Genomic DNA, 25,648 nt, shown 5'->3' with positions numbered 1-25,648 from the left:
GTGAATGTTAAGTGCCCTTGAGCACAGTGTTTCAAGTTGTTGTTACGGGAAAGCGCCACAAGACGGCAGCACTTGTTCATGTCCCCTGTGTTAACTTCGGCAAAGGCAGCCTTAGAGGGATTCTTGGTGTTGGGTTGCAAAGTGGAGTCGAACATGGCTGAACACACACCGCAGGGCTTGTGTATCTTTACCTCGTCCCCCTTACACTGCACCGCCAGTCCCCAGGCATATCGCAAGCCTTGAAAATGTGCTATTCGAAGGGTGATGTGGTTTGTAGGTGGGGCGATTCTAAGGAAGGAGGCTGGAGGTGGATACCCCACTAGCAGGATCTGTGGCGATCCTGTGTCCTTTCACAGCTCCTCCCTCCCACCGTTTCTACAATCATTTGGGTACACTAGGCTTTGCTTACCTGTTAGAGGTCTGTCTTGGATCGGGAGGTTGTGGTACCATGCAGAGCAGAATGGGCAATAGAGGTCCAAGGGGCCGGTGATCTGGTGGCACGTCCTCCTTCCTGTCTCCCTCAGCAACAGCATACTCCAGCCTTCGGACCCAGGCCTGCTGAGGCTCAAAGGTTATGACATCTGCCCACGTGACAGAGGCCTGAGAGTAATAGAGTAGGCATTTCTTGCCTTTTTCTTCTTTTATAATTTAATATTGATATTCTATTTCAGCATAGTTTATATACAATGTTGGATTTGTTTGAGTTCTACAGCAAGGTGATGCAGTTATGAATGTAGCTGTAACTGTAGTATTTTGGATCCTTTTCACTGTTCGATTATTGAAGAATATTGAGTGGCGTTCCTTGTGCTATCAGGTGTGTCATCGTTGACGAATTCTGTTTGATACATTAGTGTGTTTTTGTTAATCCGCACCTCCGACTTCATCCTTCCCAGATCCCCAATTTCCCCCTCTGGGAACTGTACACTTCCTTCTTCCGTTCGTGAACCTGTGTTTCTTTTGTATACTACATCCTTTGTATCGGTTTTTAGACTCCACATATAAGTGATATCCTGGGATATGTGTATTTTTGTCTCTAAATTATCAGAATTAGTGAGATCATCTACTACTCCATCCATGTTGCTGCAAATAGCATGAGTTCATTTTCTTTGCTGGATGAGTGATAGTCGACAGAATGTAAGTAGCACAACATCTTTATCCATTCATCTTTCGCTGGACATTTCGGTCGTTTGTATGTCTGGGCTATGGTAAAGAGTAGCACAACGTCCGTTGGGGTGCAAGTGTTTTATTCCAATGATGGTATTCTCAGGTTATACGAACTGCAGTGCGGTTTCCTTATCTCGTGGTAGCTCCAGTTTTTAGTTTAGTAAGGGGCTTGCTAACTGATCTCCATACTGGCTATTATCAATTTACACTCCCACCAACAGCATAGTAGGGTTCCCTTTATTGGCTGCCCTCTTGAGCACTTACCTTTTTTAGGCTTTTTGAGGACTGCAGCCAGGGAACACCTCATCTACGTTTCTGTGCATTCTCTAATCATGACAGATCCTGAGCATTTTTTCGTTAGATGTGCTGTTTTTAAAAATACGTGTAAGTACCACTGAGCTCTTGGAACATTTCTGCCTGAGAGTCGGGCCAGATTTGAATTCATTTCACATTTCCTAGCCCAGGAGTTTGCTCGAGGGCAGGGGTCCTTTCCAGCCCCGCAGGCCTTGTGAATGTTAAGTGCCCTGGAGCACAGTTTTTCAAGTTGTTGTTACAGGAAAGCGCCACAATGCGGCAGCACTTCTTCGTGTCCTCTGTGTTAACTTGGGCAAAGGCAGCCTTAGAGGGAGTCTTGGTGTTGCATTGCAAATTGGAGTTGAACGTGGCTGAACACACACCACAGGGCTTGTGTGTGTTTACCTCTTCCCCCTTACCCTGCACAGCCAGACCCCAGGCAAATCCCAAGCCTTGCAAATGTGCTATTCGGAGGGTGCTGTGGTTTGTAGGTGGGGCGATTCTAAGCAAGGAGGGTGGAAGTACGAACCCCACTAGCAGGAGCTGTGGAGATACACTGTCTTTTCACAGCTCTTCCCCCCCAGCGGTTCTACCATCATTTGGGTACACTAGGCTTTGCTTACCTGTAAGAGGGCTATCTTGGATTGGGAGGTTGTGGTACCATGCAGAGAAGAATGGGCAATAGAGGTCCAAGGGGCCGGTGATCTGGTGGCACATCCTCCTTCCTGTCTCCCTCAGCAACAGCATACTCCAGCCTTGGGACCCAGGCCTGCTGAGGCTCTAGGGTTATGTCATCATCCCACGTCACAGAGGCCTGAGGGTAATAGACTAGGCATTTCCTGCCTTTTTCTTGTTTTATAATTTAGTATTGATTTCCTATTTCAGCATAGTTTATATACAGTGTTGTGTTTGAGTTCTACAGCAAGGTGATGCAGTTATGAATGTAGCTGTACCTGTAGTATTTTGGATTCTTTTCCCTGTTAGGTTATTGAAGAATATTGAGTAGCGTTCCTTGTGCTATCAGGTGTGTCCTCGTTGATGAATTCTTTTTGATACATTAGTGTGTTTCTGTTAATTCCCACCTCCGACTTCATCCTTCCCCGTTCCCCAATTTCCCCCTCTGGGAACTCTACACTTCTTTTTTCCGTTTGTGAACGTGTGTTTCATTTCTGTACTGGATCCTTTGTATCCGTTTTTAGACTCCACATATAAGTGATATCCTGGCATATGTGTCTTTTTGTCTCTAAATTATCAGAATTAGTGAGATCATCTACTGCTCCATCCATGTTGCTGCAAATAGCATGAGTTCATTTTGCTTTCTGGATGAGTGATAGTCGCCAGAATGTAAGTAGCACAACATCTTTATCCATTTATCTCTCGCTGGACATTTCGGTCGTTTGTATATCTGGGCTATGGTAAAGAGTAGCACAACGTCCGTTGGGGTGTAAGTGTTTTATTCCAATGATGGTATTATGAGGTTGTACAAACTGCAGTGCGGTTTCCTTATCTTGTGGTAGCTGCAGTTTTTAGTTTATTAAGGGACTTGCTAACTGATCTCCATACTGGCTATTATCAATTTACACTCTCACCAACAGCATAGTAGGGTTCCCTTTATTGCCTGCCCTCTTGAGCACTTACTCTTTTTAGGCTTTTTGAGGACTGCAGCCAGGGAACACCTCATCTACGTTTCTGTGCATTCTCTAATCATGACAGATCCTGAGCATTTTTTCGTTTGATGTGCTGTTTATCAAAATACGTGTAAGTATCACTGAGCTCTTGAGACATTTCTGCCTGAGAGTTGGGCCAGATTTGAGTTCATTTCAGATTAACTAGCCAAGGATATTTCTCGAGGGCAGGGGTCGTTTGCAGCCCTGCAGGCCTTGTGAATGTTAAGTGCCCTTGAGCACAGTGTTTCAAGTTGTTGTTACGGGAAAGCGCCACAAGACGGCAGCACTTCTTCATGTCCTCTGTGTTAACTTAGGCAAAGGCAGCCTTAGAGGGATTCTTGGTGTTGGGTTGCAAAGTGGAGTCGAACATGGCTGAACACACACCGCAGGGCTTGTGTATCTTTACCTCGTCCCCCTTACACTGCACCGCCAGTCCCCAGGCAAATCGCAGGCCTTGAAAATGTGCTATTCGGAGGGTGATGTGGTTTGTAGGTGGGGCAATTCTAAGGAAGGAGGCTGGAGGTGGATACCCCACTAGCAGGAGCTGTGGCGACCCTGTGTCCTTTCACAGCTCCTCCCTCCCACCGTTTCTACAATCATTTGGGTACACTAGGCTTTGCTTACCTGTTAGAGGTCTGTCTTGGATTGAGAGGTTGTGGTACCATGCAGAGAAGAATGGGCAATAGAGGTCCAAGGGGCCGGTGATCTGGTGGCACATCCTCCTTCCTGTCTCCCTCAGCAACAGCATACTCCAGCCTTGGGACCCAGGCCTGCTGAGGCTCTAGGGTTATGTCATCATCCCTCGTCACAGAGGCCTGAGGGTAATAGACTAGGCATTTCCTGCCTTTTTCTTGTTTTATAATTTAGTATTGATTTCCTATTTCAGCATAGTTTATATACAGTGTTGTGTTTGAGTTCTACAGCAAGGTGATGAAGTTATGAATGTAGCTGTACCTGTAGTATTTTGGATTCTTTTCCCTGTTAGGTTATTGAAGAATATTGAGTAGCGTTCCTTGTGCTATCAGGTGTGTCCTCGTTGATGAATTCTTTTTGATACATTAGTCTGTTTCTGTTAATCCCCACCTCCGACTTCATCCTTCCCAGATCCCCAATTTCCCCCTCTGGGAACTCTACACTTCTTTTTTCCGTTTGTGAACGTGTGTTTCATTTCTGTACTGGATCCTTTGTATCCGTTTTTAGACTCCACATATAAGTGATATCCTGGCATATGTGTCTTTTTGTCTCTAAATTATCAGAATTAGTGAGATCATCTACTGCTCCATCCATGTTGCTGCAAATAGCATGAGTTCATTTTGCTTTCTGGATGAGTGATAGTCGCCAGAATGTAAGTAGCACAACATCTTTATCCATTCATCTCTCGCTGGACATTTCGGTCGTTTGTATATCTGGGCTATGGTAAAGAGTAGCACAACGTCCGTTGGGGTGTAAGTGTTTTATTCCAATGATGGTATTCTGAGGTTGTACAAACTGCAGTGCGGTTTCCTTATCTTGTGGTAGCTGCAGTTTTTAGTTTATTAAGGGACTTGCTAACTGATCTCCATACTGGCTATTATCAATTTACACTCTCACCAACAGCATAGTAGGGTTCCCTTTATTGCCTGCCCTCTTGAGCACTTACTCTTTTTAGGCTTTTTGAGGACTGCAGCCAGGGAACACCTCGTCTACGTTTCTGTGCATTCTCTAATCATGACAGATCCTGAGCATTTTTTCGTTTGATGTGCTGTTTATCAAAATACGTGTAAGTATCACTGAGCTCTTGAGACATTTCTGCCTGAGAGTTGGGCCAGATTTGAGTTCATTTCAGATTAACTAGCCAAGGATATTTCTCGAGGGCAGGGGTCGTTTGCAGCCCTGCAGGCCTTGTGAATGTTAAGTGCCCTTGAGCACAGTGTTTCAAGTTGTTGTTACGGGAAAGCGCCACAAGACGGCAGCACTTCTTCATGTCCTCTGTGTTAACTTCGGCAAAGGCAGCCTTAGAGGGATTCTTGGTGTTGGGTTGCAAAGTGGAGTTGAACATGGCTGAACACACACCGCAGGGCTTGTGTATCTTTACCTCGTCCCCCTTACACTGCACCGCCAGTCCCCAGGCAAATCGCAAGCCTTGAAAATGTGCTATTCGGAGGGTGATGTGGTTTTTAGGTGGCGCGATTCTAAGGAAGGAGGCTGGAGGTGGATACCCCACTAGCAGGAGCTGTGGCGATCCTGTGTCCTTTCACAGCTCCTCCCTCCCAGCGGTTCTACCATCATTTGGGTACACTAGGCTTTGCTTACCTGTAAGAGGTCTGTCTTGGATCGAGAGGTTGTGGTACCATGCAGAGCAGAAAAGGCAATAGAGGTCCAAGGGGCCGGTGATCTGGTGGCACGTCCTCCTTCCTGTCTCCCTCAGCAACAGCATACTCCAGCCTTGTGACCCAGGCCTGCTGAGGCTCGAAGGTTATGACATCTGCCCTCGTGACAGAGGCCTGAGGGTAATAGAGTAGGCATTTCTTGCCTTTTTCTTCTTTTATAATTTAATATTGATTTTCTATTTCAGCATAGTTTATATACAATGTTGGATTTGTTTGAGTTCTACAGCAAGGTGATGCAGTTATGAATGTAGCTGTACCTGTAGTATTTTGGATTCTTTTCACTGTTCGATTATTGAAGAATATTGAGTAGCGTTCCTTGTGCTATCAGGTGTGTCATCGTTGACGAATTCTGTTTGATACATTAGTGTGTTTTTGTTAATCCGCGCTCCGACTTCATCCTTCCCAGATCCCCAATTTCCCCCTCTGGGAACTGTACACTTCCTTCTTCCGTTTGTGAACCTGTGTTTCCTTTGTATACTACATCCTTTGTATCGGTTTTTAGACTCCACATATAAGTGATATCCTGGCATATGTGTCTTTTTGTCTGTAAATTACCAGAATTAGTGAGATCATCTACTACTCCATCCGTGTTGCTGCAAATAGCATGAGTTCATTTTGTTTTCTGGATGAGTGATAGTCGCCAGAATGTAAGTAGCACAACATCTTTATCCATTCATCTCTCGCTGGACATTTCGGTCGTTTCTATGTCTGGGTATGGTAAAGAGTAGCAGAACGTCCGTTGGGGTGCAAGTGTTTTATTCCAATGATGGTATTCTGAGGTTATACGAACTGCAGTGCGGTTTCCTTATCTCGTGGTAGCTCCAGTTTTTAGTTTAGTAAGGGACTTGCTAACTGATATCGATACTGGCTTTTGTCAATTTACACTCCCACCAACAGCATAGTAGGGTTCCCTTTATTGGCTGCCCTCTTGAGCAATTACTCTTTTTAGGCTTTTTGAGGACTGCAGCCAGGGAACACCTCGTCTACGTTTCAGTGCATTCTCTAATCATGACAGATCCTGAGCATTTTTTCGTTTGATGTGCTGTTTTTAAAAATACGTGTAAGTACCACTGAGCTCTTGAAACATTTCTGCCTGAGAGTTGGGCCAGATTTGAGTTCATTTCAGATTACCTAGCCCAGGACTTTGCTCGAGGGCAGGGGCCGTTTGCAGCCCCGCAGGCCTTGTGAATATTAAGTGCCCTTGAGCACAGTTTTTCAAGTTGTTGTTACAGGAAAGCGCCACAATGCGGCAGCACTTCTTCGTGTCCTCTGTGTTAACTTGGGCAAACAGAGCCTTAGAGGGAGTCTTGGTGTTGGGTTGCAAATTGGAGTTGAACGTGGCTGAACACACACCACAGGGCTTGTGTGTGTTTGCCTCTTCCCCCTTACCCTGCACAGCCAGACCCCAGGCAAATCCAAAGCCTTGCAAATGTGCTATTCGGAGGTTGCTGTGGTTTGTAGGTGGGGCGATTCTAAGCAAGGAGGCTGGAAGTACATACCCCAATAGCAGGAGCTGTGGAGATACAATGTCTTTTCACAGCTCTTCCCTCCCAGCGGGTCTACCATCGTTTGGGTACACTAGGCTTTGCTTACCTGTAAGAGGGCTATCTTGGATTGGGAGGTTGTGGTACCATGCAGAGAAGAATGGGCAATAGAGGTCCAAGGGGCCGGTGATCTGGTGGCACATCCTCCTTCCTGTCTCCCTCAGCAACAGCATACTCCAGCCTTGGGACCCAGGCCTGCTGAGGCTCTAGGGTTATGTCATCATCCCACGTCACAGAGGCCTGAGGGTAATAGACTAGGCATTTCCTGCCTTTTTCTTGTTTTATAATTTAGTATTGATTTCCTATTTCAGCATAGTTTATATACAGTGTTGTGTTTGAGTTCTACAGCAAGGTGATGAAGTTATGAATGTAGCTGTACCTGTAGTATTTTGGATTCTTTTCCCTGTTAGGTTATTGAAGAATATTGAGTAGCGTTCCTTGTGCTATCAGGTGTGTCATCGTTGATGAGTTCTTTTTGATACATTAGTGCGTTTCTGTTAATCCCCACCTCCGACTTCATCCTTCCCCGTTCCCCAATTTCCCCCTCTGGGAACTCTACACTTCTTTTTTCCGTTTGTGAACCTGTGTTTCATTTCTGTACTGGATCCTTTGTATCCGTTTTTAGACTCCACATATAAGTGATATCCTGGCATATGTGTCTTTGTGTCTCTAAATTACCAGAATTAGTGAGATCATGTACTGCTCCATCCATGTTGCTGCAAATAGCATGAGTTCATTTTGCTTTCTGGATGAGTGATAGTCGCCAGAATATAAGTAGCACAACATCTTTATCCATTCATCTCTCGCTGGACATTTCGGTCGTTTGTATGTCTGGGCTATGGTAAAGAGTAGCACACCGTCCGTTGTGGTGCAAGTGTTTTATTCCAATGATGGTATTCTCAGGTTATACGAACGCAGTGCGGTTTCCTTATCTCGTGGTAGCTCCAGTTTTTAGTTTAGTAAGGGACTTGCTAACTGATCTCCATACTGGCTATTATCAATTTACACTCCCACCAACAGCATAGTAGGGTTCCCTTTATTGGCTGCCCTCTTGAGCACTTACTCTTTTTAGGCTTTTTGAGGACTGCAGCCAGGGAACACCTCGTCTACGTTTCTGTGCATTCTCTAATCATGACAGATCCTGAGCATTTTTTCGTTAGATGTGCTGTTTTTAAAAATACGTGTAAGTACCACTGAGCTCTTGGAACATTTCTGCCTGAGAGTCGGGCCAGATTTGAATTCATTTCACATTACCTAGCCCAGGAGTTTGCTCCAGGGCAGGGGTCGTTTGCAGCCCCGCAGGCCTTGTGAATGTTAAGTGCCCTGGAGCACAGTTTTTCAAGTTGTTGTTACAGGAAAGCGCCACAATGCGGCAGCACTTCTTCGTGTCCTCTGTGTTAACTTGGGCAAAGGCAGCCTTAGAGGGAGTCATGGTGTTGCATTGCAAATTGGAGTTGAACGTGGCTGAACACACACCACAGGGCTTGTGTGTGTTTACCTCTTCCCCCTTACCCTGCACAGCCAGACCCCAGGCAAATCCCAAGCCTTGCAAATGTGCTATTCGGAGGGTGCTGTGTTTTGTAGGTGGGGCGATTCTAAGCAAGGAGGGTGGAAGTACGAACCCCACTAGCAGGAGCTGTGGAGATACACTGTCTTTTCACAGCTCTTCCCCCCCAGCGGTTCTACCATCATTTGTGTACACTAGGCTTTGCTTACCTGTAAGAGGGCTATCTTGGATTGGGAGGTTGTGGTACCATGCAGAGCAGAATGGGCAATAGAGGTCCAAGGGGCCGGTGATCTGGTGGCACGTCCTCCTTCCTGTCTCCCTCAGCAACAGCATACTCCAGCCTTGGGACCCAGGCCTGCTGAGGCTCTAGGGTTATGTCATCAGCCCACGTCACAGAGGCCTGAGGGTAATAGAGTAGGCATTTCCTGCCTTTTTCTTGTTTTATAATTTAGTATTGATTTCCTATTTCAGCATAGTTTATATACAGTGTTGTGTTTGAGTTCTACAGCAAGGTGATGAAGTTATGAATGTAGCTGTACCTGTAGTATTTTGGATTCTTATCCCTGTTAGGTTATTGAAGAATATTGAGTAGCGTTCCTTGTGCTATCAGGTGTGTCATCGTTGATGAATTCTTTTTGATACATTAGTGCGTTTCTGTTAATCCCCTCCTCCGACTTCATCCTTCCCCGTTCCCCAATTTCCCCCTCTGGGAACTCTACACTTCTTTTTTCCGTTTGTGAACCTGTGTTTCATTTCTATACTGCATCCTTTGTATCCGGTTTTAGACTCCACATATAAGTGATATCCTGGGATATGTGTGTCTTGGTCTGTAAATTACCAGAATTAGTGAGATCACCTACTACTCCATCCATGTTGCTGCAAATAGCATGAGTTCATTTTGTTTTCTGGATGAGTGATAGTTGCCAGAATGTAAGTAGCACAATACCTTTATCCATTCATGTTTCGCTGGACATTTCGGTCGTTTGTATGTCTGGGCTATGGTAAAGAGTAGCACAACGTCCGTTGGGGTGTTTTATTCCAATGATGGTATTCTCAGGTTATACGAAGTGCAGTGCGGTTTCCTTATCTCGTGGTAGCTCCAGTTTTTAGTTTAGTAAGGGACTTGCTAACTGATCTCCATACTGGCTATTATCAATTTACACTCCCACCAACAGCATAGTAGGGTTCCCTTTATTGGCTGCCCTCTTGAGCACTTACTCTTTTTAGGCTTTTTGAGGACTGCAGCCAGGGAACACCTCATCTACGTTTCTGTGCATTCTCTAATCATGACAGATCCTGAGCATTTTTTCGTTTGATGTGCTGTTTATCAAAATACGTGTAAGTATCACTGAGCTCTTGAGACATTTCTGCCTGAGAGTTGGGCCAGATTTGAGTTCATTTCAGATTAACTAGCCAAGGATATTTCTCGAGGGCAGGGGTCGTTTGCAGCCCTGCAGGCCTTGTGAATGTTAAGTGCCCTTGAGCACAGTTTTTCAAGTTGTTGTTACGGGAAAGCGCCACAAGACGGCAGCACTTCTTCATGTCCCCTGTGTTAACTTCGGCAAAGGCAGCCTTAGAGGGATTCTTGGTGTTGGGTTGCAAAGTGGAGTCGAACATGGCTGAACACACACCGCAGGGCTTGTGTATCTTTACCTCGTCCCCGTTACACTGCACCGCCAGTCCCCAGGCATATCGCAAGCCTTGAAAATGTGCTATTCGAAGGGTGATGTGGTTTGTAGGTGGGGCGATTCTAAGGAGGCTGGAGGTGGATACCCCACTAGCAGGATCTGTGGCGATCCTGTGTCCTTTCACAGCTCCTCCCTCCCACCGTTTCTACAATCATTTGGGTACACTAGGCTTTGCTTACCTGTTAGAGGTCTGTCTTGGATTGGGAGGTTGTGGTACCATGCAGAGAAGAATGGGCAATAGAGGTCCAAGGGGCCGGTGATCTGGTGGCACATCCTCCTTCCTGTCTCCCTCAGCAACAGCATACTCCAGCCTTGGGACCCAGGCCTGCTGAGGCTCTAGGGTTATGTCATCATCCCTCGTCACAGAGGCCTGAGGGTAATAGACTAGGCATTTCCTGCCTTTTTCTTGTTTTATAATTTAGTATTGATTTCCTATTTCAGCATAGTTTATATACAGTGTTGTGTTTGAGTTCTACAGCAAGGTGATGAAGTTATGAATGTAGCTGTACCTGTAGTATTTTGGATTCTTTTCCCTGTGAGGTTATTGAAGAATATTGAGTAGCGTTCCTTGTGCTATCAGGTGTGTCCTCGTTGATGAATTCTTTTTGATACATTAGTCTGTTTCTGTTAATCCCCACCTCCGACTTCATCCTTCCCCATTCCCCAATTTCCCCCTCTGGGAACTCTACACTTCTTTTTTCCGTTTGTGAACGTGTGTTTCATTTCTGTACTGGATCCTTTGTATCCGTTTTTAGACTCCACATATAAGTGATATCCTGGCATATGTGTCTTTTTGTCTCTAAATTATCAGAATTAGTGAGATCATCTACTGCTCCATCCATGTTGCTGCAAATAGCATGAGTTCATTTTGCTTTCTGGATGAGTGATAGTCGCCAGAATGTAAGTAGCACAACATCTTTATCCATTCATCTCTCGCTGGACATTTCGGTCGTTTGTATATCTGGGCTATGGTAAAGAGTAGCACAACGTCCGTTGGGGTGTAAGTGTTTTATTCCAATGATGGTATTCTGAGGTTGTACAAACTGCAGTGCGGTTTCCTTATCTTGTGGTAGCTGCAGTTTTTAGTTTATTAAGGGACTTGCTAACTGATCTCCATACTGGCTATTATCAATTTACACTCTCACCAACAGCATAGTAGGGTTCCCTTTATTGCCTGCCCTCTTGAGCACTTACTCTTTTTAGGCTTTTTGAGGACTGCAGCCAGGGAACACCTCATCTACGTTTCTGTGCATTCTCTAATCATGACAGATCCTGAGCATTTTTTCGTTTGATGTGCTGTTTATCAAAATACGTGTAAGTATCACTGAGCTCTTGAGACATTTCTGCCTGAGAGTTGGGCCAGATTTGAGTTCATTTCAGATTAACTAGCCAAGGATATTTCTCGAGGGCAGGGGTCGTTTGCAGCCCTGCAGGCCTTGTGAATGTTAAGTGCCCTTGAGCACAGTGTTTCAAGTTGTTGTTACGGGAAAGCGCCACAAGACGGCAGCACTTCTTCATGTCCTCTGTGTTAACTTCGGCAAAGGCAGCCTTAGAGGGATTCTTGGTGTTGGGTTGCAAAGTGGAGTCGAACATGGCTGAACACACACCGCAGGGCTTGTGTATCTTTACCTCGTCCCCCTTACACTGCACCGCCAGTCCCCAGGCAAATCGCAAGCCTTGAAAATGTGCTATTCGGAGGGTGATGTGGTTTTTAGGTGGCGCGATTCTAAGGAAGGAGGCTGGAGGTGGATACCCCACTAGCAGGAGCTGTGGCGATCCTGTGTCCTTTCACAGCTCCTCCCTCCCAGCGGTTCTACCATCATTTGGGTACACTAGGCTTTGCTTACCTGTAAGAGGTCTGTCTTGGATCGAGAGGTTGTGGTACCATGCAGAGCAGAAAAGGCAATAGAGGTCCAAGGGGCCGGTGATCTGGTGGCACGTCCTCCTTCCTGTCTCCCTCAGCAACAGCATACTCCAGCCTTGTGACCCAGGCCTGCTGAGGCTCGAAGGTTATGACATCTGCCCTCGTGACAGAGGCCTGAGGGTAATAGAGTAGGCATTTCTTGCCTTTTTCTTCTTTTATAATTTAATATTGATTTTCTATTTCAGCATAGTTTATATACAATGTTGGATTTGTTTGAGTTCTACAGCAAGGTGATGCAGTTATGAATGTAGCTGTACCTGTAGTATTTTGGATTCTTTTCACTGTTCGATTATTGAAGAATATTGAGTAGCGTTCCTTGTGCTATCAGGTGTGTCATCGTTGACGAATTCTGTTTGATACATTAGTGTGTTTTTGTTAATCCGCGCTCCGACTTCATCCTTCCCAGATCCCCAATTTCCCCCTCTGGGAACTGTACACTTCCTTCTTCCGTTTGTGAACCTGTGTTTCCTTTGTATACTACATCCTTTGTATCGGTTTTTAGACTCCACATATAAGTGATATCCTGGCATATGTGTCTTTTTGTCTGTAAATTACCAGAATTAGTGAGATCATCTACTACTCCATCCGTGTTGCTGCAAATAGCATGAGTTCATTTTGTTTTCTGGATGAGTGATAGTCGCCAGAATGTAAGTAGCACAACATCTTTATCCATTCATCTCTCGCTGGACATTTCGGTCGTTTCTATGTCTGGGTATGGTAAAGAGTAGCAGAACGTCCGTTGGGGTGCAAGTGTTTTATTCCAATGATGGTATTCTGAGGTTATACGAACTGCAGTGCGGTTTCCTTATCTCGTGGTAGCTCCAGTTTTTAGTTTAGTAAGGGACTTGCTAACTGATATCCATACTGGCTTTTGTCAATTTACACTCCCACCAACAGCATAGTAGGGTTCCCTTTATTGGCTGCCCTCTTGAGCAATTACTCTTTTTAGGCTTTTTGAGGACTGCAGCCAGGGAACACCTCGTCTACGTTTCAGTGCATTCTCTAATCATGACAGATCCTGAGCATTTTTTCGTTTGATGTGCTGTTTTTAAAAATACGTGTAAGTACCACTGAGCTCTTGAAACATTTCTGCCTGAGAGTCGGGCCAGATTTGAGTTCATTTCAGATTACCTAGCCCAGGACTTTGCTCGAGGGCAGGGGCCGTTTGCAGCCCCGCAGGCCTTGTGAATATTAAGTGCCCTTGAGCACAGTTTTTCAAGTTGTTGTTACAGGAAAGCGCCACAATGCGGCAGCACTTCTTCGTGTCCTCTGTGTTAACTTGGGCAAACAGAGCCTTAGAGGGAGTCTTGGTGTTGGGTTGCAAATTGGAGTTGAACGTGGCTGAACACACACCACAGGGCTTGTGTGTGTTTGCCTCTTCCCCCTTACCCTGCACAGCCAGACCCCAGGCAAATCCAAAGCCTTGCAAATGTGCTATTCGGAGGTTGCTGTGGTTTGTAGGTGGGGCGATTCTAAGCAAGGAGGCTGGAAGTACATACCCCAATAGCAGGAGCTGTGGAGATACAATGTCTTTTCACAGCTCTTCCCTCCCAGCGGGTCTACCATCGTTTGGGTACACTAGGCTTTGCTTACCTGTAAGAGGGCTATCTTGGATTGGGAGGTTGTGGTACCATGCAGAGAAGAATGGGCAATAGAGGTCCAAGGGGCCGGTGATCTGGTGGCACATCCTCCTTCCTGTCTCCCTCAGCAACAGCATACTCCAGCCTTGGGACCCAGGCCTGCTGAGGCTCTAGGGTTATGTCATCATCCCACGTCACAGAGGCCTGAGGGTAATAGACTAGGCATTTCCTGCCTTTTTCTTGTTTTATAATTTAGTATTGATTTCCTATTTCAGCATAGTTTATATACAGTGTTGTGTTTGAGTTCTACAGCAAGGTGATGAAGTTATGAATGTAGCTGTACCTGTAGTATTTTGGATTCTTTTCCCTGTTAGGTTATTGAAGAATATTGAGTAGCGTTCCTTGTGCTATCAGGTGTGTCATCGTTGATGAGTTCTTTTTGATACATTAGTGCGTTTCTGTTAATCCCCACCTCCGACTTCATCCTTCCCCGTTCCCCAATTTCCCCCTCTGGGAACTCTACACTTCTTTTTTCCGTTTGTGAACCTGTGTTTCATTTCTGTACTGGATCCTTTGTATCCGTTTTTAGACTCCACATATAAGTGATATCCTGGCATATGTGTCTTTGTGTCTCTAAATTACCAGAATTAGTGAGATCATGTACTGTTCCATCCATGTTGCTGCAAATAGCATGAGTTCATTTTGCTTTCTGGATGAGTGATAGTCGCCAGAATGTAAGTAGCACAACATCTTTATCCATTCATCTCTCGCTGGACATTTCGGTCGTTTGTATGTCTGGGCTATGGTAAAGAGTAGCACACCGTCCGTTATGGTGCAAGTGTTTTATTCCAATGATGGTATTCTCAGGTTATACGAACGCAGTGCGGTTTCCTTATCTCGTGGTAGCTCCAGTTTTTAGTTTAGTAAGGGACTTGCTAACTGATCTCCATACTGGCTATTATCAATTTACACTCCCACCAACAGCATAGTAGGGTTCCCTTTATTGGCTGCCCTCTTGAGCACTTACTCTTTTTAGGCTTTTTGAGGACTGCAGCCAGGGAACACCTCGTCTACGTTTCTGTGCATTCTCTAATCATGACAGATCCTGAGCATTTTTTCGTTAGATGTGCTGTTTTTAAAAATACGTGTAAGTACCACTGAGCTCTTGGAACATTTCTGCCTGAGAGTCGGGCCAGATTTGAATTCATTTCACATTACCTAGCCCAGGAGTTTGCTCCAGGGCAGGGGTCGTTTGCAGCCCCGCAGGCCTTGTGAATGTTAAGTGCCCTGGAGCACAGTTTTTCAAGTTGTTGTTACAGGAAAGCGCCACAATGCGGCAGCACTTCTTCGTGTCCTCTGTGTTAACTTGGGCAAAGGCAGCCTTAGAGGGAGTCATGGTGTTGCATTGCAAATTGGAGTTGAACGTGGCTGAACACACACCACAGGGCTTGTGTGTGTTTACCTCTTCCCCCTTACCCTGCACAGCCAGACCCCAGGCAAATCCCAAGCCTTGCAAATGTGCTATTCGGAGGGTGCTGTGTTTTGTAGGTGGGGCGATTCTAAGCAAGGAGGGTGGAAGTACGAACCCCACTAGCAGGAGCTGTGGAGATACACTGTCTTTTCACAGCTCTTCCCCCCCAGCGGTTCTACCATCATTTGTGTACACTAGGCTTTGCTTACCTGTAAGAGGGCTATCTTGGATTGGGAGGTTGTGGTACCATGCAGAGCAGAATGGGCAATAGAGGTCCAAGGGGCCGGTGATCTGGTGGCACGTCCTCCTTCCTGTCTCCCTCAGCAACAGCATACTCCAGCCTTGGGACCCAGGCCTGCTGAGGCTCTAGGGTTATGTCATCAGCCCACGTCACAGAGGCCTGAGGGTAATAGAGTAGGCATTTCCTGCCTTTTTCTTGTTTTATAATTTAGTATTGATTTCCTATTTCAGCATAGTTTATATACAGTGTTGTGTTTGAGTTCTACACCAAGGTGATGAAGTTATGAATGTAGCTGTACATGTAGTATTTTGGATTCTTATCCCTGTTAGGTTATTGAAGAATATTGAGTAGCGTTCCTTGTGCTATCAGGTGTGTCATCGTTGATAAATTCTTTTTGATACATTAGTGCGTTTCTGTTAATCCCCTCCTCCGACTTCATCCTTCCCCGTTCCCCAATTTCCCCCTCTGGGAACTCTACACTTCTTTTTTCCGTTTGTGAACCTGTGTTTCATTTCTATACTGCATCCTTTGTATCCGGTTTTAGACTCCACATATAAGTGATATCCTGGGATATGTGTGTCTTGGTCTGTAAATTACCAGAATTAGTGAGATCACCTACTACTCCATCCATGTTGCTGCAAATAGCATGAGTTCATTTTGTTTTCTGGATGAGTGATAGTTGCCAGAATGTAAGTAGCACAATACCTTTATCCATTCATCTTTCGCTGGACATTTCGGTCGTTTGTATGTCTGGGCTATGGTAAAGAGTAGCACAACGTCCGTTGGGGTGTTTTATTCCAATGATGGTATTCTCAGGTTATACGAAGTGCAGTGCGGTTTCCTTATCTCGTGGTAGCTCCAGTTTTTAGTTTAGTAAGGGACTTGCTAACTGATCTCCATACTGGCTATTATCAATTGACACTCCCACCAACAGCATAGTAGGGTTCCCTTATTGGCTGCCCTCTTGAGCACTTACTCTTTTTAGGCTTTCTGAGGACTGCAGCCAGGGAACACCTCCTCTACGTTTCTGTGCATGCTCTAATCATGACAGATCCTGAGCATTTTTTCGTTTGATGTGCTCTTTTTAAAAATACGTGTAAGTATCACTGAGCTCTTGAGACATTTCTGCCTGAGAGTTGGGCCAGATTTGAGTTCATTTCAGATTAACTAGCCAAGGATATTTCTCGAGGGCAGGGGTCGTTTGCAGCCCTGCAGGCCTTGTGAATGTTAAGTGCCCTTGAGCACAGTGTTTCAAGTTGTTGTTACGGGAAAGCGCCACAAGACGGCAGCACTTCTTCATGTCCCCTGTGTTAACTTCGGCAAAGGCAGCCTTAGAGGGATTCTTGGTGTTGGGTTGCAAAGTGGAGTCGAACATGGCTGAACACACACCGCAGGGCTTGTGTATCTTTACCTCGTCCCCCTTACACTGCACCGCCAGTCCCCAGGCATATCGCAAGCCTTGAAAATGTGCTATTCGAAGGGTGATGTGGTTTGTAGGTGGGGCGATTCTAAGGAAGGAGGCTGGAGGTGGATACCCCACTAGCAGGATCTGTGGCGATCCTGTGTCCTTTCACAGCTCCTCCCTCCCACCGTTTCTACAATCATTTGGGTACACTAGGCTTTGCTTACCTGTTAGTGGTCTGTCTTGGATCGGGAGGTTGTGGTACCATGCAGAGCAGAATGGGCAATAGAGGTCCAAGGGGCCGGTGATCTGGTGGCACGTCCTCCTTCCTGTCTCCCTCAGCAACAGCATACTCCAGCCTTGGGACCCAGGCCTGCTGAGGCTCAAAGGTTATGACATCTGCCCACGTGACAGAGGCCTGAGAGTAATAGAGTAGGCATTTCTTGCCTTTTTCTTCTTTTATAATTTAATATTGATATTCTATTTCAGCATAGTTTATATACAATGTTGGATTTGTTTGAGTTCTACAGCAAGGTGATGCAGTTATGAATGTAGCTGTACCTGTAGTATTTTGGATTCTTTTCACTGTTCGATTATTGAAGAATATTGAGTGGCGTTCCTTGTGCTATCAGGTGTGTCATCGTTGACGAATTCTTTTTGATACATTAGTGTGTTTTTGTTAATCCGCATCTCCGACTTCATCCTTCCCAGATCCCCAATTTCCCCCTCTGGGAACTGTACACTTCCTTCTTCCGTTCGTGAACCTGTGTTTCCTTTGTATACTACATCCTTTGTATCGGTTTTTAGACTCCACATATAAGTGATATCCTGGGATATGTGTATTTTTGTCTCTAAATTATCAGAATTAGTGAGATCATCTACTACTCCATCCATGTTGCTGCAAATAGCATGAGTTCATTTTCTTTTCTGGATGAGTGATAGTCGACAGAATGTAAGTAGCACAACATCTTTATCCATTCATCTTTCGCTGGACATTTCGGTCGTTTGTATGTCTGGGCTATGGTAAAGAGTAGCACAACGTCCGTTGGGGTGCAAGTGTTTTATTCCAATGATGGTATTCTCAGGTTATACGAACTGCAGTGCGGTTTCCTTATCTCGTGGTAGCTCCAGTTTTTAGTTTAGTAAGGGGCTTGCTAACTGATCTCCATACTGGCTATTATCAATTTACACTCCCACCAACAGCATAGTAGGGTTCCCTTTATTGGCTGCCCTCTTGAGCACTTACCTTTTTTAGGCTTTTTGAGGACTGCAGCCAGGGAACACCTCATCTACGTTTCTGTGCATTCTCTAATCATGACAGATCCTGAGCATTTTTTCGTTAGATGTGCTGTTTTTAAAAATACGTGTAAGTACCACTGAGCTCTTGGAACATTTCTGCCTGAGAGTCGGGCCAGATTTGAATTCATTTCACATTTCCTAGCCCAGGAGTTTGCTCGAGGGCAGGGGTCCTTTCCAGCCCCGCAGGCCTTGTGAATGTTAAGTGCCCTGGAGCACAGTTTTTCAAGTTGTTGTTACAGGAAAGCGCCACAATGCGGCAGCACTTCTTCGTGTCCTCTGTGTTAACTTGGGCAAAGGCAGCCTTAGAGGGAGTCTTGGTGTTGCATTGCAAATTGGAGTTGAACGTGGCTGAACACACACCACAGGGCTTGTGTGTGTTTACCTCTTCCCCCTTACCCTGCACAGCCAGACCCCAGGCAAATCCCAAGCCTTGCAAATGTGCTATTCGGAGGGTGCTGTGGTTTGTAGGTGGGGCGATTCTAAGCAAGGAGGGTGGAAGTACGAACCCCACTAGCAGGAGCTGTGGAGATACACTGTCTTTTCACAGCTCTTCCCCCCCAGCGGTTCTACCATCATTTGGGTACACTAGGCTTTGCTTACCTGTAAGAGGGCTATCTTGGATTGGGAGGTTGTGGTACCATGCAGAGAAGAATGGGCAATAGAGGTCCAAGGGGCCGGTGATCTGGTGGCACATCCTCCTTCCTGTCTCCCTCAGCAACAGCATACTCCAGCCTTGGGACCCAGGCCTGCTGAGGCTCTAGGGTTATGTCATCATCCCACGTCACAGAGGCCTGAGGGTAATAGACTAGGCATTTCCTGCCTTTTTCTTGTTTTATAATTTAGTATTGATTTCCTATTTCAGCATAGTTTATATACAGTGTTGTGTTTGAGTTCTACAGCAAGGTGATGCAGTTATGAATGTAGCTGTACCTGTAGTATTTTGGATTCTTTTCCCTGTTAGGTTATTGAAGAATATTGAGTAGCGTTCCTTGTGCTATCAGGTGTGTCCTCGTTGATGAATTCTTTTTGATACATTAGTGTGTTTCTGTTAATCCCCACCTCCGACTTCATCCTTCCCCGTTCCCCAATTTCCCCCTCTGGGAACTCTACACTTCTTTTTTCCGTTTGTGAACGTGTGTTTCATTTCTGTACTGGATTCTTTGTATCCGTTTTTAGACTCCACATATAAGTGACATCCTGGCATATGTGTCTTTTTGTCTCTAAATTATCAGAATTAGTGAGATCATCTACTGCTCCATCCATGTTGCTGCAAATAGCATGAGTTCATTTTGCTTTCTGGATGAGTGATAGTTGCCAGAATGTAAGTAGCACAATATCTTTATGCATTCATCTTTCGCTGGACATTTCGGTCGTTTGTATGTCTGGGCTATGGTAAAGAATAGCACAACGTCCGTTGGGGTGTTTTATTCCAATGATGGTATTCTGAGGTTATACGAACTGCAGTGCGGTTTCCTTATCTCGTGGTAGCTCCAGTTTTTAGTTTAGTAAGGGACTTGCTAACTGATCTCCATACTGGCTATTATCAATTTACACTCCCACCAACAGCATAGTAGGGTTCCCTTTATTGGCTGTCCTCTTGAGCACTTACTCTTTTTAGGCTTTCTGAGGACTGCAGCCAGGGAACACCTCCTCTACGTTTCTGTGCATGCTCTAATCATGACAGGTCCTGAGCATTTTTTCGTTTGATGTGCTCTTTTTAAAAATACGTGTAAGTACCACTGAGCTCTTGAAACATTTCTGCCTGAGATTTGGGCCAGATTTGAGTTCATTTCAGAATAACTAGCCAAGGACATTTCTCGAGGGCAGGGGTCGTTTGCAGCCCTGCAGGCCTTGTGAATGTTAAGTGCCCTTGAGCACAGTGTTTCAAATTGTTGTTACGGGAAAGCGCCACAAGACGGCAGCACTTCTTCATGTCCTCTGTGTTAACTTCGGCAAAGGCAGCCTTAGAGGGATTCTTGGTGTTGGGTTGCAAAGTGGAGTCGAACATGGCTGAACACACACCGCAGGGCTTGTGTATCTTTACCTCGTCCCCCTTACACTGCACCGCCAGTCCCCAGGCATATCGCAAGCCTTGAAAATGTGCTATTCGAAGGGTGATGTGGTTTGTAGGTGGGGCGATTCTAAGGAAGGAGGCTGGAGGTGGATACCCCACTAGCAGGATCTGTGGCGATCCTGTGTCCTTTCACAGCTCCTCCCTCCCACCGTTTCTACAATCATTTGGGTACACTAGGCTTTGCTTACCTGTTAGAGGTCTGTCTTGGATCGGGAGGTTGTGGTACCATGCAGAGCAGAATGGGCAATAGAGGTCCAAGGGGCCGGTGATCTGGTGGCACGTCCTCCTTCCTGTCTCCCTCAGCAACAGCATACTCCAGCCTTGGGACCCAGGCCTGCTGAGGCTCAAAGGTTATGACATCTGCCCACGTGACAGAGGTCTGAGAGTAATAGAGTAGGCATTTCTTGCCTTTTTCTTCTTTTATAATTTAATATTGATATTCTATTTCAGCATAGTTTATATACAATGTTGGATTTGTTTGAGTTCTACAGCAAGGTGATGCAGTTATGAATGTAGCTGTACCTGTAGTATTTTGGATTCTTTTCACTGTTCGATTATTGAAGAATATTGAGTGGCGTTCCTTGTGCTATCAGGTGTGTCATCGTTGACGAATTCTTTTTGATACATTAGTGTGTTTTTGTTAATCCGCATCTCCGACTTCATCCTTCCCAGATCCCCAATTTCCCCCTCTGGGAACTGTACACTTCCTTCTTCCGTTCGTGAACCTGTGTTTCCTTTGTATACTACATCCTTTGTATCGGTTTTTAGACTCCACATATAAGTGATATCCTGGGATATGTGTATTTTTGTCTCTAAATTATCAGAATTAGTGAGATCATCTACTACTCCATCCATGTTGCTGCAAATAGCATGAGTTCATTTTCTTTTCTGGATGAGTGATAGTCGACAGAATGTAAGTAGCACAACATCTTTATCCATTCATCTTTCGCTGGACATTTCGGTCGTTTGTATGTCTGGGCTATGGTAAAGAGTAGCACAACGTCCGTTGGGGTGCAAGTGTTTTATTCCAATGATGGTATTCTGAGGTTATACGAACTGCAGTGCGGTTTCCTTATCTCGTGGTAGCTCCAGTTTTTAGTTTAGTAAGGGGCTTGCTAACTGATCTCCATACTGGCTATTATCAATTTACACTCCCACCAACAGCATAGTAGGGTTCCCTTTATTGGCTGCCCTCTTGAGCACTTACCTTTTTTAGGCTTTTTGAGGACTGCAGCCAGGGAACACCTCATCTACGTTTCTGTGCATTCTCTAATCATGACAGATCCTGAGCATTTTTTCGTTAGATGTGCTGTTTTTAAAAATACGTGTAAGTACCACTGAGCTCTTGGAACATTTCTGCCTGAGAGTCGGGCCAGATTTGAATTCATTTCACATTTCCTAGCCCAGGAGTTTGCTCGAGGGCAGGGGTCCTTTCCAGCCCCGCAGGCCTTGTGAATGTTAAGTGCCCTGGAGCACAGTTTTTCAAGTTGTTGTTACAGGAAAGCGCCACAATGCGGCAGCACTTCTTCGTGTCCTCTGTGTTAACTTGGGCAAAGGCAGCCTTAGAGGGAGTCTTGGTGTTGCATTGCAAATTGGAGTTGAACGTGGCTGAACACACACCACAGGGCTTGTGTGTGTTTACCTCTTCCCCCTTACCCTGCACAGCCAGACCCCAGGCAAATCCCAAGCCTTGCAAATGTGCTATTCGGAGGGTGCTGTGGTTTGTAGGTGGGGCGATTCTAAGCAAGGAGGGTGGAAGTACGAACCCCACTAGCAGGAGCTGTGGAGATACACTGTCTTTTCACAGCTCTTCCCCCCCAGCGGTTCTACCATCATTTGGGTACACTAGGCTTTGCTTACCTGTAAGAGGGCTATCTTGGATTGGGAGGTTGTGGTACCATGCAGAGAAGAATGGGCAATACAGGTCCAAGGGGCCGGTGATCTGGTGGCACATCCTCCTTCCTGTCTCCCTCAGCAACAGCATACTCCAGCCTTGGGACCCAGGCCTGCTGAGGCTCTAGGGTTATGTCATCATCCCACGTCACAGAGGCCTGAGGGTAATAGACTAGGCATTTCCTGCCTTTTTCTTGTTTTATAATTTAGTATTGATTTCCTATTTCAGCATAGTTTATATACAGTGTTGTGTTTGAGTTCTACAGCAAGGTGATGAAGTTATGAATGTAGCTGTACCTGTAGTATTTTGGATTCTTTTCCCTGTTAGGTTATTGAAGAATATTGAGTAGCGTTCCTTGTGCTATCAGGTGTGTCCTCGTTGATGAATTCTTTTTGATACATTAGTCTGTTTCTGTTAATCCCCACCTCCGACTTCATCCTTCCCCGTTCCCCAATTTCCCCCTCTGGGAACTCTACACTTCTTTTTTCCGTTTGTGAACGTGTGTTTCATTTCTGTACTGGATCCTTTGTATCCGTTTTTAGACTCCACATATAAGTGATATCCTGGCATATGTGTCTTTTTGTCTCTAAATTATCAGAATTAGTGAGATCATCTACTGCTCCATCCATGTTGCTGCAAATAGCATGAGTTCATTTTGCTTTCTGGATGAGTGATAGTCGCCAGAATGTAAGTAGCACAACATCTTTATCCATTCATCTCTCGCTGGACATTTCGGTCGTTTGTATATCTGGGCTATGGTAAAGAGTAGCACAACGTCCGTTGGGGTGTAAGTGTTTTATTCCAATGATGGTATTCTGAGGTTATACGAACTGCAGTGCGGTTTCCTTATCTTGTGGTAGCTGCAGTTTTTAGTTTATTAAGGGACTTGCTAACTGATCTGCATACTGGCTATTATCAATTTACACTCTCACCAACAGCATAGTAGGGTTCCCTTTATTGCCTGCCCTCTTGAGCACTTACTCTTTTTAGGCTTTTTGAGGACTGCAGCCAGGGAACACCTCATCTACGTTTCTGTGCATTCTCTAATCATGACAGATCCTGAGCATTTTTTCGTTTGATGTGCTGTTTATCAAAATACGTGTAAGTATCACTGAGCTCTTGAGACATTTCTGCCTGAGAGTTGGGCCAGATTTGAGTTCATTTCAGATTAACTAGCCAAGGATATTTCTCGAGGGCAGGGGTCGTTTGCAGCCCTGCAGGCCTTGTGAATGTTAAGTGCCCTTGAGCACAGTGTTTCAAGTTGTTGTTACGGGAAAGCGCCACAAGACGGCAGCACTTCTTCATGTCCTCTGTGTTAACTTCGGCAAAGGCAGCCTTAGAGGGATTCTTGGTGTTGGGTTGCAAAGTGGAGTCGAACATGGCTGAACACACACCGCAGGGCTTGTGTATCTTTACCTCGTCCCCCTTACACTGCACCGCCAGTCCCCAGGCAAATCGCAAGCCTTGAAAATGTGCTATTCGGAGGGTGATGTGGTTTTTTGGTGGGGCGATTCTAAGGAAGGAGGCTGGAGGTGGATACCCCACTAGCAGGAGCTGTGGCGATCCTGTGTCCTTTCACAGCTCCTCCCTCCCAGCGGTTCTACCATCATTTGGGTACACTAGGCTTTGCTTACCTGTAAGAGGTCTGTCTTGGATCGAGAGGTTGTGGTACCATGCAGAGCAGAAAGGGAAATAGAGTTCCAAAGGGCCGGTGATCTGGTGGCACGTCCTCCTTCCTGTCTCCCTCAGCAACAGCATACTCCAGCCTTGTGACCCAGGCCTGCTGAGGCTCGAAGGTTATGACATCTGCCCTCGTGACAGAGGCCTGAGGGTAATAGAGTAGGCATTTCTTGCCTTTTTCTTCTTTTATAATTTAATATTGATTTTCTATTTCAGCATAGTTCATATACAATGTTGGATTTGTTTGAGTTCTACAGCAAGGTGATGCAGTTATGAATGTAGCTGTACCTGTAGTATTTTGGATTCTTTTCACTGTTCGATTATTGAAGAATATTGAGTAGCGTTCCTTGTGCTATCAGGTGTGTCATCGTTGACGAATTCTGTTTGATACATTAGTGTGTTTTTGTTAATCCGCGCTCCGACTTCATCCTTCCCAGATCCCCAATTTCCCCCTCTGGGAACTGTACACTTCCTTCTTCCGTTTGTGAACCTGTGTTTCCTTTGTATACTACATCCTTTGTATCGGTTTTTAGACTCCACATATAAGTGATATCCTGGGATATGTGTCTTTTTGTCTGTAAATTACCAGAATTAGTGAGATCATCTACTACTCCATCCGTGTTGCTGCAAATAGCATGACTTCATTTTGTTTTCTGGATGAGTGATAGTCGCCAGAATGTAAGTAGCACAACATCTTTATCCATTCATCTCTCGCTGGACATTTCGGTCGTTTCTATGTCTGGGTATGGTAAAGAGTAGCAGAACGTCCGTTGCGGTGCAAGTGTTTTATTCCAATGATGGTATTCTGAGGTTATACGAACTGCAGTGCGGTTTCCTTATCTCGTGGTAGCTCCAGTTTTTAGTTTAGTAAGGGACTTGCTAACTGATATCCATACTGGCTTTTGTCAATTTACACTCCCACCAACAGCATAGTAGGGTTCCCTTTATTGGCTGCCCTCTTGAGCAATTACTCTTTTTAGGCTTTTTGAGGACTGCAGCCAGGGAACACCTCGTCTACGTTTCAGTGCATTCTCTAATCATGACAGATCCTGAGCATTTTTTCGTTAGATGTGCTGTTTTTAAAAATACGTGTAAGTACCCCTGAGCTCTTGGAACATTTCTGCCTGAGAGTCGGGCCAGATTTGAATTCATTTCACATTTCCTAGCCCAGGAGTTTGCTCGAGGGCAGGGGTCCTTTCCAGCCCCGCAGGCCTTGTGAATGTTAAGTGCCCTGGAGCACAGTTTTTCAAGTTGTTGTTACAGGAAAGCGCCACAATGCGGCAGCCCTTCTTCGTGTCCTCTGTGTTAACTTGGGCAAAGGCAGCCTTAGAGGGAGTCTTGGTGTTGCATTGCAAATTGGAGTTGAAAGTGGCTGAACACACACCACAGGGCTTGTGTGTGTTTACCTCTTCCCCCTTACCCTGCACAGCCAGACCCCAGGCAAATCCCAAGCCTTGCAAATGTGCTATTCGGAGGGTGCTGTGGTTTGTAGGTGGGGCGATTCTAAGCAAGGAGTGTGGAAGTACGAACCCCACTAGCAGGAGCTGTGGAGATACACTGTCTTTTCACAGCTCTTCCCCCCCAGCGGTTCTACCATCATTTGGGTACACTAGGCTTTGCTTACCTGTAAGAGGGCTATCTTGGATTGGGAGGTTGTGGTACCATGCAGAGAAGAATGGGCAATAGAGGTCCAAGGGGCCGGTGATCTGGTGGCACATCCTCCTTCCTGTCTCCCTCAGCAACAGCATACTCCAGCCTTGGGACCCAGGCCTGCTGAGGCTCTAGGGTTATGTCATCATCCCACGTCACAGAGGCCTGAGGGTAATAGACTAGGCATTTCCTGCCTTTTT

This window comes from Eschrichtius robustus, chromosome 12, assembly GCF_028021215.1.
Source record: "Eschrichtius robustus isolate mEscRob2 chromosome 12, mEscRob2.pri, whole genome shotgun sequence".
Lineage (NCBI taxonomy): Eukaryota > Metazoa > Chordata > Mammalia > Artiodactyla > Eschrichtiidae > Eschrichtius > Eschrichtius robustus.
This window is presented reverse-complemented; position numbering follows the sequence as displayed.